Here is a 12,137-nt window from a genome sequence, read left to right on the forward strand (position 1 = left end):
CAAGACACATGTACATACACACAAGACAAGACACATACACACAAGACAAGCCACATGTACATACACACAAGGCAAGACATGCACATACACACAAGACAAGACACATGTACATACACACAAGACAAGACACATACACACAAGACAAGCCACATGTACATACACACAAGACAAGACACATATACATACACACAAGGCAAGTCACATGTACATACACACAAGGCAAGTCACATGTACATGCACACAAGACAAGACACGTATACATACACACAAGACACATGTACATACACACAAGACAAGACACATGTACATACACACAAGGCAAGACACATGTACATACACACAAGGCAAGACACATGTACATACACACAAGACAAGTCACATGTACATGCACACAAGACAAGACACGTATACATACACACAAGACACATGTACATACACACAAGACAAGACACATGTACATACACACAAGGCAAGACACATGTACATACACACAAGGCAAGACACATATACATACACACAAGGCAAGACACATGTACATACACACAAGGCAAGACACATATACATACACACAAGGCAAGACACATATACATACACACAAGGCAAGACACATGTACATACACACAAGGCAAGACACATGCACATACACACAAGACAAGACACATGTACATACACACAAGGCAAGCCACATGTACATGCACACAAGACAAGACACATGTACATACACACAAGGCAAGACACGTATACATACACACAAGACACATGTACATACACACAAGGCAAGACACATGCACATACACACAAGACAAGACACATGTACATACACACAAGACAAGACACGTATACATATACACAAGACACATGTACATACACACAAGACAAGACACGTACTGTATACATACACACACAAGGCAAGACACGTATACATACACACAAGGCAAGACACATACATACACACAAGGCAAGACACCCAGGCTTTGTGTGTGTTTACAACAAGATTATATGATGAGATTGTACTGAAAGGAACTCGCCCAACATTATAGGAAATGCACTACCATCTTCTCCAGAGTCAGACAAGAAGATAGATACCAATTTCCTTTCCGCACTTTCTGTGCGTTCATTAGAAACCTATCCAGCGGCAAGCTAGCCTAGCTTAGCACAAATTAATGGAAGCGGATACGGACCAGCTAGCCTAGCTGTTGCCCAAATACACCTCTCCCAGACTTTTAAACTAGGCTAGTGGTCCGTATCTGCTTCCCTTCATTTGTGCTAAGCTAGGCTAGCTTGCAGCCAGATAGCTTTCTACTGAACACACAGAGAGGAAATTGGTATCTATCTTCTTGTCTCACTCTGAAAAAGATAGAAGCACATTTCCCATAATGTTGGCGCACTCCTTTAAACGTCAAGATTTAGTGTGTGATAAAAATAAACATTCTGTATGACAAAACGTGTAACAGCAATACAGTCACAGGAGTATCATACATTCAGAGTTCTATTCCCCATAATTGACCATTGGTAAAGTAATGATTTGTGTACAGTACACTCCACCATGTCAGCTGGTCTTTAGACACCACATCCTATGAATAGTGCTCTGACACCACACTGAAAAACACCTTCTACCTGACAGCAAAGGAACAGAGAGCAGCATGTGATGGAACAGTACAGTACTTGTAGATGAGGTAAAACCTCAAGGCAAACACTTTTACTGACACACTATTCTAGTAACAAAGGGAGAGGGCATTTGCAAACTCTCCCTTCTGTGTGTGTGTGTGTGTGCGTGTGTGTGTGTGTGCGTGTGTGTGTGTGTGTGTGTGTGCGTGTGTGTGTTTTCCAGGCAGGTCTGTGAAGCCCAGGACAGACAGACCCAGGGGATGTAAAAACCGCTGGGCTCAGGTTTCCATGGTAGCGGCTCTTCCCTGACCTTTGACTTCTGCACAGAACCTTTCGTTGAAATGGAAACGCCCGACTCTCCTAGCCATCCCCTCCCCCTTTCAGAACTCTTGAGCGTCACCATGGTAACCCCCCCCCCCGGTAGCACCCAGAGACCACCCTCCTCCCGGAAACCTGCTTCGCCCCTCGGACCAAACCCTTCCCGGCCCTCTAATCAGGATGCATCTTACTGATGCGTCGTCACTTTCTGGACTGCTGCCCCTCCCCACCCCGCCCCCCCAAACCTAAACCCTACCTCCTTTCCTGTCTCTCACTCCCTACTTATGTACTAAACACTCGACCCACCTCTATTTACTAATACACCTAACAAACTGCCCTCCAGCCCTCATGCCTCCTAACACCATACCCGTCGCCTTATCTAATAAACCACCCTAGCTACTTTTTTTTCTAGTTTTTTACGACTTTGATGCATTTTGTTTCAATGTGCAAAACTCTTGACACAGAATGCTATACTGCTAATTTTGGGTTCAAAATGCAATGTAGCATGCAAAATGTAAATACCAGTGTCAAATCAGAGAATAGTATATGCAAAAGATTATAACAGCACCAGAACAGTAAAGATAACAATTACAAAAAGAATTCACACCCACACCTTTAGTATTTATGAAATATACTGTAACAGACAGCAATATCAATTTCACAATTACTGTAATTTCAATTTACAGTTACTGTAACGTAAATTACACATATTGACTTATTGCTTATCTCTCTTACTGTAAAAAACCATATAATGGATGCCACCATTGACCTGTTCAGGTTTGGCTGCACCACCCTGCCAGCTTAAGCCAGTGTTAGACCTCGGTTTACTGTATTACGTGGTCAACAATTGTGGTTATAATTTAATTTGACAGATGTTCTTCTGTCTCCTTGGCCACGACCCTGTCCTTCGTTGCCAACGTCAGCTGCACCGACTTGCTCCATGTTGCTCCTTTCTTCAGGTTTCTAAGCAGCCTTTTATGTAGTGGTGAAGAGATTATCAATTGTATTGCAATGCTACTCAACTGGGCTAGGTTGTTGAAGGTAATGAGACATTAGTACAGTGGCGGCCCGTACTATCTACTGTTGGGTGGTCGCAGGGGGTTCACGTTAGGTCGAGTTGAAAATGTAACGTTAATAAATGCTCTGGAGCAATCTCTCTCTCTGTCTCTCGGATCAATCCAATAAAATAATTAACACATGTATATGTTGTCATTTTAAACAACTCACCATTCATTCATTCATACATTATGCATCAGCAGCAGTGAAATTAATGTTATAGTTCACAACACAGCAGCGCGTTTTGAAGCGCTATTATCATCTCAGCAAGCACAGGTCAATACTTTCCGTAGCCGCATTTCTCAGAGACACAGGAACACAGCATCGCTGTGTTGAGAGAGCGAGAGAGAGAGAGAGCGAGAGAGAGAGACTCACTGTTTAGTTTAAACGTCCAGGGCAGGAGGGCTTGATAAAGTGTATAATCCACTGTCCCACAGTCCCAGACTGTTGATGTATATCCAGACCACTGTCCAGACTGCATCCGCCATATTATAGCTTCTTGTTAGCCAAGTGTTAGCACCACACAACACAAGTACTGTGATGATTTCTTTGCCCATTTCTGCGTCGAACAGACTGCAAACTACCTGGCGTTCTATCGCCATGCTCTAAGACAAACTCTAACCTTAACCAACTTTGAAAGAGTGCCTAAGCTTAACCGTCGAAAGAACTTGCCGTCACGCTCTAAGACAAATAGCTGCATCACAACATCTGGCGTCGGCCAATCAGAGAGCGTCTCTGCGAAATGCGGCTACGGAAATTATAGACGCTGCTAAGGCTGCTGGCTTAGACTGCTTCAAATCCAACATAATACATCATATTTCAACGCACAGCGCGTTACGCACTGATTGGCTGCGACGGATACAGCGATGAAACAGTGCACGGCGTGCACGCGCACTCAGAGCGCGATTGCGTCTAGCCCGAGACGAGAGAAATAAGGCTAGGAGAAATGAGGCTACGGTAACGGAACGTGAGTCACTTCCTGTTCAGGAAAAAGATTATTTATATTTGATATTATTAACGTTATATTGTGCATTGGAAACACAAACATACTTAAAATGAGTAAATATTATTCATTTTAAACATGTTTATATTATTTATAGGGCTATAAAACAAAAAACAAAAGAAAAAGATTTCTTGTTCATCTCTCTTTTAACCAGGGTTAACCAGGGGGGGCGGCGCCTGGCTATTGAACATTGATGTAATATTAGGTGGCTGTATTCTGAGAATGGAGTTAGAGTTAGAGTTTTGCACTTTGCATTTAGGTAGGAATTCTGCAAGTCAGTTTGGCTATTTGCATTTTGAGTTTTGCACGTTGAAACTGATCTGCAAAATGTGTCAAAACAGTCATAAAAAACTAATACCATACCTTGTATCCACTTACAGACCAACTTACCCGACTACCTACAAAATGACGCACCAGTGTTTTTTATTTTAATACCAATATCAGATTTCTTTAGTGACCCATATGGGCCTGTATCAGTATATCGTTTTTTAGTGCAAGGTAAGGTATTTTGGTCAGACAAACCCATCTTAAGATAACCAAGAGGAATGGAGAGAGTAGGGCGGTTACAACACTCCCCTACAAACAAATGTAAATGAAAGGAGAGGTTTATTTGTCCTTGAATGTTTTTCAAGTGGCCCTAGTATTAAACAACACAATCCAAGTAAAATTGTCAAAGAAATGGGCCAATTGGCCAAATATATTATGGACACACAAAATCAGACTGATTCAAATGTTGCTTTTTGAAGTCCAAATTGTCCACTATAGCTTAGTATAAGCCAATATATGGGCGCACCCATACTACTACTTACCCACATACTGCCTGGGTTGCTGGCCCCACACGCCCACCTTACCCCCCACCTCTCACTTCCCTCTCACTGCCTGACTATAGGGAGGTGTAGTCTGACGTCACTTTGGACCGCCCGCGAGGTCCTCGTATAGGGATTTATCATTGGGAAAATGGATTATCGGCTATTGTAACAATTCTGCCTCATGAACACAAAAGCTAAAGCCACAGGTATTGGGAGGGGCCATAGTTTGAATTTTCATTCACTTTTAGATACTTTTCCCAAAGACAAGGTGTTTTCATCCAGCACACAAATATTGTCCATTTCAAGTACATTTGTGATGTATTCACTTAGTGGTCTATTGCCGATTTACCAACCAAACCTATCTCTACACCTCTTTCTCAAGCAACCCATCTTTCTCTACCCACCTGTCTGTTTCTTTTTACCGACAGCATCTTGCAGACTGTACAGTATTATCTGTATAAAGAGATTGACGCATGTTTTATCAAACAGAATATCAGTATTTCATATATATATATATATCATATTCATGTTGATAAATCCTCCTTTTTCATCATCATTAAAAGTAGAATCTGTAATACCACCAAACAGCGAACTAAAGAGCGCCTAAGAGCCCTTCTTGGTACTGCGCTTTGTTGAGATTTCTTTGTTTTGGTTTGCTGTGTGGGTTGAATTTGAGTGGGTACAATGTATGGGAGGGGTTGCTGCAGGTTCTGAGGTGTGGCCAGAAATACAAATACCTCCCCTATACCCACACAAATTCAATCTAAACATCAAACAAAAACTAAGAAATATAAACAAAGCACAGTACCAAGAGGGGCTATTTTGCCATATTACAGATTCTACTTTTAAAGGTAATTTAAGGTCATGATACTTTTTTAGGCATTGTAGGCGATTAATATAGCCTTGAGCATGACAACGTCAATATTGATAAGGAAGTCAGGTACAAAAGTATTATGGAAAAGAGCCTGTGGTAAGAGGACAATGGTGTATTTCCAGCGCTTCATGTTATTTGGTCCTCCTGGTTCTAATTACGCCATATAAAAATGTACTTCCTTAAAAAAATATATAAATATTGCACCAGTTACTATACTGTTTCACTAATGTCACACAATTAATTTAGGGAGATGCAGAGAAAGGCATCGCTTAGTCTGACCTTAGTTTTGTGCCCGAGCAGGAGGAAGTCTGTGCATGCGTTCGACTAAACATCTCTGCCAGATCTGTGATTGACTTGAGTGAGTGAGTGAGTGAGTGAGTGAGTGAGTGAGTGAGTGAGTGAGTGAGTGAGTGAGTGAGTGAGTGAGTGAGTGAGTGAGTGAGTGAGTGAGTGAGTGAGTGAGTGAGTGAGTGAGTGAGTGAGTGAGTGAATGAGTGAGTGAGTGAGTGAGTGAGTGAGTGAGTGAGTGAGTGAGTGACCACAATTTGCCATGCATACTGTAGGAAAAGAGACAGGAATACTGTAGGTTTAGCTCATTTCAATGAGATGCCACATCGCAATGCAGCAGTTTCTGGTCCAGTCCAAATATGTGCATGTTTGACATAACAATTGAGTATATTTGCTACCATTAACATTAGCTAATGTTATGTCTAATGCTGGGCAAAACTATGATTTTTGCCGTTACAGTAGCTCGTTTGGTAGCTAATGTTAGCAACAACGCTAATGGCACCATTCCCTAAAATATATTTTTGGGTGGTGAGCTTAGCTTTCATTGTTGACGTTAACATAAAGACTGTCTAGGTGGGCTACTGATAGCGATGTACAAAATAGATCTCTCTAATGTAGAGGAAAAACTGTATTTGCGTTCCAGATCATCAGCTAGCTTTACCTTGACCTGCTGGACTACTCGTAAACACAAGCACATGAACACAACAACTTGAAGACAAATGTTTTTGGTGCAAACAGTATATATATATATATATATATATATATATATATATATATATATATATATATATATATATATATATATATATATATATATATATATATATATATATATATATATTAGTGCCGTCAATAGATTACATTTTTTTTTACTAATTAATCTCACAATTTTCTGTAATTAATCTGGATTAAAAATAGAATTTTTCTACTTAACACTTTCAGAGCCCAAGCTTAATCTTGATTTACCGCTTGAATGCCCACCATCCACTTCAATGTTAGCGTTAATAACGCCTAATCTATGTTTTAAATTATGGCTATGTGTCTAATCTGCCCGTCGCTTATCAATGACTCGTTTTCCAGTCAACATTGTCGAAGCGGATTGTTTTTTTATCGGTTCATTTTCGTTTTATAGCATTTTGAAAAGCCCCCGTTTTCAAGGAAAATATAAATATTCCATGATAATCGCCCTTTACCGGAATATTCTAGAATACACAAAAACGTTTTCTTTTCTCATCCATTTTCATTGAGTCCATTCCAAAAGGGTGCATTACCATCTGGGAGACGATAGGGGGCGGTTTTTTCACATCCGAGCTCCGACAGGGGCTGCATACCAACGGGAGACTCGGTTGATGAAATATGAATTCAGATCGCTAATAAAAAAATAAAACGCTAATTGTCGTCGTGGGCATTCAGGCATTGGGCTGATAAAACGTCTTATCACGTTTTGGGCATTGAAAGTGTTAAGACCGAAGCTTGTAACAGATATTTACTTGACTAAAATTATGGAATTAATGTAAAATCAACACAAAGATTGATTTAGATTCAAATACTATTTTAATAGCTTTCTTTGAATAGTTTCTCTCCTGTGAAATACAAATGTTCAACAAAACCATCGACATTGACTCAGTTAGACCTCTTTCTTATATCCGCGGCGCTAAGATTGAAGATGTTTCACTCCATAGATTAATTTATTTTAATGCTTTAATCATTTAAATTAATCTCCAAAGTTAAAGCATTCATGACAGCCCTAATATATATATATATATATATATATATATATATATATATATATATATATATATATATATATATATATATATATATATATATATATATATATATATATATATATAGTTTAGGCAAAGTAAGCTAGATCAAAATATCTCACAAAGAAAGCCTTCTTGATTTACTCCTTAATATTTATCATATTCTAATGTTTGATAATAACAAGTGCATGCATACACAGAATAATTTCCTACATCCACCTGATCCCCACTCTTATGGGCAGCTCTTGTATGGGTTGCTTTCACTTGCTGCATTTTGTCTCAAATTGAATTACATTTGCTGGGACACATAATGGCTGCATTATCTTCTTGCCTATCTCCTTCAACCTTGTCATTTTCTGAGATTTTGGCAAAAGCAGATATCTTACAGTAGGCCTATAGATACACTGCCCTCTGGGCTAGGCCAGGAGGGCTGAATGATCTCAAACATGTTATCTTTAACACTATTGTCCAGTGTTGGAGATATTGTACTAATCTTTACGTTTACATTCAGTCATTTAGCTGACGCTTTTATCCAAAAGCGACTTACAAGTTATGTACTGTATGACAAGTCATCAGGAAGGGCACAACTCTATCAGCTGAGTAACTTTATTTACATACAGTAGCTTCAAAATGCTGCCTTTTCATTTACGGTGGGAGCTTGTTAGAAACTTGTAAGACTACTTTTCTTTGTTGCCGCCATAAGCACATCATACTCTGCGCTGGGTTGACTTGGAACTTGCAGAGAAAAGATGTAGAACCTGAACACTGCACCAAAATACACCTTTAATATACTGTCTATATCATTGACACGAAGTGAGTGGTTCACATGGAGATCTGATGAAGACCCAGCACGGTTGAAATGTTTAGTTTAGTCATAGTTTTCAAATCAATTAAAGGTATATTTTGGAGCATAGTGTCCGGGTTCTTCATCTTCACTGAAAAATATACAGATACTGCCAGATTTGGGCCAAACACTGTACTTGTTGAATGCATTTAAAATCAAGTAGCACTCAATTTATTTGATCTCACAAGTGATCCGTCAGATTTTAGTCTATTCAAATGTTTGCATTGAAAGTTAGTTTATTTGACTATACATTTGGGGCCTATTTGTACAGTATATTCTTGAAGCGTTTGCCAGGTAGATGGAATATAACTATGATGGTGCTTTTCAGCCCACCATCAAGTGCACCTCTGATAGTATACAAATTCTAAATTATTTAAAATGATATATATCCACCCACTTTTGACCCCTGATGCTAACTCAGTGCCAGATCGTTGTCATTCATCATTTTGTATATTTGTGACAATGCTTTTTCCCCATGTCATTATGAATCTCATGCCTTTTCTTTTTTATTTATTGTGTATAATAAGAGCAGAAGTTTTTAAAATTAAAATTGTGCAAATGTACATTTCAGAGTTTCAGAGTCACTTTTCTGTGGAGCCCGTTTTAAAATTAAAATAATGCAAATGTAACTTTCAGAGTTAGTCACTTTTCTGTGGAGCCTGATGGGATGTGAAACTACTTTTTACCCAGACCTCGACTTGCCATGCCAACATTTTGGGAAATTAGCTTACAGTCTTCTCCAGAGAGAGACAAGAAGATAGATACCAGTTTCCTCTGTGGCTGGGTTCAGTATATTATCGGACTGTGAAGCTCTGTATCCCCCCTCCCTCCCCCCATGCTGCTTTGACACATTAATTTCCACAAGGGGATTAATAAAGAATCATCCATCTATCTATCTGGCTGCACATTAGCCTAGCTTAGCACAATGAATGGAAGCGGATAGTGCCATTCATTGTGCTAAGCTAGGCTAATGTGCAGCCAGATAGCTTTCTAGAGAGGAAACTGGTATCCATCTTCTTGTCTCTATCTGGAGAAGACGATAAGCTAATTTCCCAAAATGTTGGGCGTTCCTTTAAGGATTTGTCATCTTCAGTACATTGGCTGGGCTATATAACAGTCAACTATCATTCTATAGCTGAAGATTATTCTACACAACCAATAGCACAATATGACTGTCAACTACACCATGTCACTTTTTTATCGGAGTTGTGGGATATTTTCAATGTTTTAGCTAATTTTGATTTAAATTGTATAATTCCCATTTTAAAATGTTTTACCATGGTATGTTTGGTATCCTTTTTTTCAGCACAGCCTCACATATATGACCTGACCTACTGTATAATACTGTATACTGCATAATGTACAACACAAAACACAAAATCGGATTGAGAAAATGTTCTTTTTACTATGAACCAATGCAAAGTAACATATTCAATCAAGCATATAAAACAGTGGAAATGCACCCTCAGGTAGCATATTTACATAAACAAAAGAGAACAGAACAGAATTCAATTTACAAAGCATTATTTTCTCCATACACAAAAAAAGTAAGTGTTTTACAAAGAAAAGTAAAAAATAAGTAAAGTGGGATATTCAATATACATATATACAGTACACATATGACTAGAGTTCAGTCATATAGAGTGCAGGATGCCTGAGGCGGATCCTAAAAAAAAAAAAACACTACACACGTGTGTACGTACGCAGCTCTTCATGCTCATTTCACCATTGATACCATGGAGACCCTGTGTATCAACACGAATAAACATGTTGCACTAAACATTGCAATGGGGAAGAAGTACAAGTGGGTGGAATATGACGAGTGTAAAGCCGCTCATTCATGACATCCGTGATGCCTGCAAGGAATATTCAATATACACTATATAGACTACACACATATATGTGTGTGTGTGCAACATTGTACTGTGCTGCCCTGTATGTGCTCAACTGTGCCACACTTCGAAACAGTTTCTGCCAATGACGAGACAGAGGGCTACATCACAGTGCTTGCATTTCCAGGGAGTCAGGGTCCTTTTCCCCCCTTTGTGACACTGCTGGCAGATCCTGCGGCCATGTGTGGCTTTCTGTCTGACGTCCTCTGTAGGTGCGGCGATGGCAACAGGGAGATGCTCTACTTTCCTGTCAAGAGGAGCTAGTGTGATGTCCACGCCACACAACTCACGCACCATCTCGCACAAGAAGTCCTTGTGAGTCATGTGTGCCTCCTGTTTTGCCTTACTGATTTCACAGTGGAGGATGTAGGCGTTGGTGCTTGCGATGTCCACAAAGTGGAAGAACATGGTCCGGTACCAGCGGGAAGTTCTGCGGTGTGTGGAGTAGTACTGGATCAGCTGGTCTGAAAGGTCAACTCCGCCCATGTGCTTGTTGTAGTGAATGATGGGGTTGGGACAACGAAACGTCTTGACCATCCAGTGCCCATGCTCCTTCAAGATTCAAGAGTTTTATTCATCACATACATACCAGGCATACAGTGAAATGCGGGTGGCCATGCCCGCTTCGATTGTGCAATAATACAAAATAATAAAATAGACATAATAAACAGGTATACAAATATGGTGGAGCACACTGACACCTAGACAGAATAGAATAGAAAAGAATCATCCACAGGGAAATTTTACACTACAAATCGGAAATTTTACACTACAAATATAGTGTATAGGAGTACATACCTCCTTTGTGTCCAGCCACTTGGTGAAGACCAGGGACCCCTCTCTGATCCATCTAATGGAGCCTCTCTCCGACTTCTTGGTGAGGGCATTTGGTCTGCCCTTGGGACAGCCTCTCCGGATCTCCCTGTACGTACCACAGGCTCCAAACTTCATGGCATGCAAGTCCATGAACAGCTTGGGACTGGTGTAGAAGTTGTCTACATAGATGTGGTATCCAGTCCAAAGGTACGCTGGCTGAATAATAATAATAATAATACATCAATTAGGTATAGCACTTTTCCAAATACTCAAAGACACTTTACAGAGCAAAATAAACACAATTTTAGTAGAAAAAATATTATACCTGAATGAGATCAACAACGGCATCATAGGTCAGCCCGTGTTCAGTTGTCGGCGCTTGTTGTTTGCCGATGTAGACGTTGAAGTTCAGAGTGTAGCCGTTATCGGAGTCCGCCAGCACAAACAGCTTGATCCCCCGTTTTGTTGGCTTGTCCTTCATGTACTGGGTAGATAGATAGATAGAATAGTTTATTGATTTATAATGGAATAACATATACATTTGAACAGGTATACATGTGTGGACGTGGTGTTTGTAGTGTCAGGATGTGTGGTATAAAAAGAAAAAAATACCTGGGTCATGCCAGTATGCGCCTTTGTCGCCACCATTCGCTCATCCACCGCCAGGTCCTTCTTTGGGTGGTAATGGGCCTTGCAGGAATCAAGAACAAAGTCACAAATAAGAATAACAAAAAAATTGCCTAAGAATAAAATAGGCCTAAGAATAAGATAATATAGTACGTACCGGGACAGCTTGTCATACTGCGGTGTTCCCTTCTTGGTGTCATCATCCACTGGATCGCTCATGTGGAGGTTCCATAGGA

The sequence above is a fragment of the Notolepis coatsorum genome (assembly GCF_963971535.1).
Source record: "Notolepis coatsorum genome assembly, chromosome: 2".
Lineage (NCBI taxonomy): Eukaryota > Metazoa > Chordata > Actinopteri > Aulopiformes > Paralepididae > Notolepis > Notolepis coatsorum.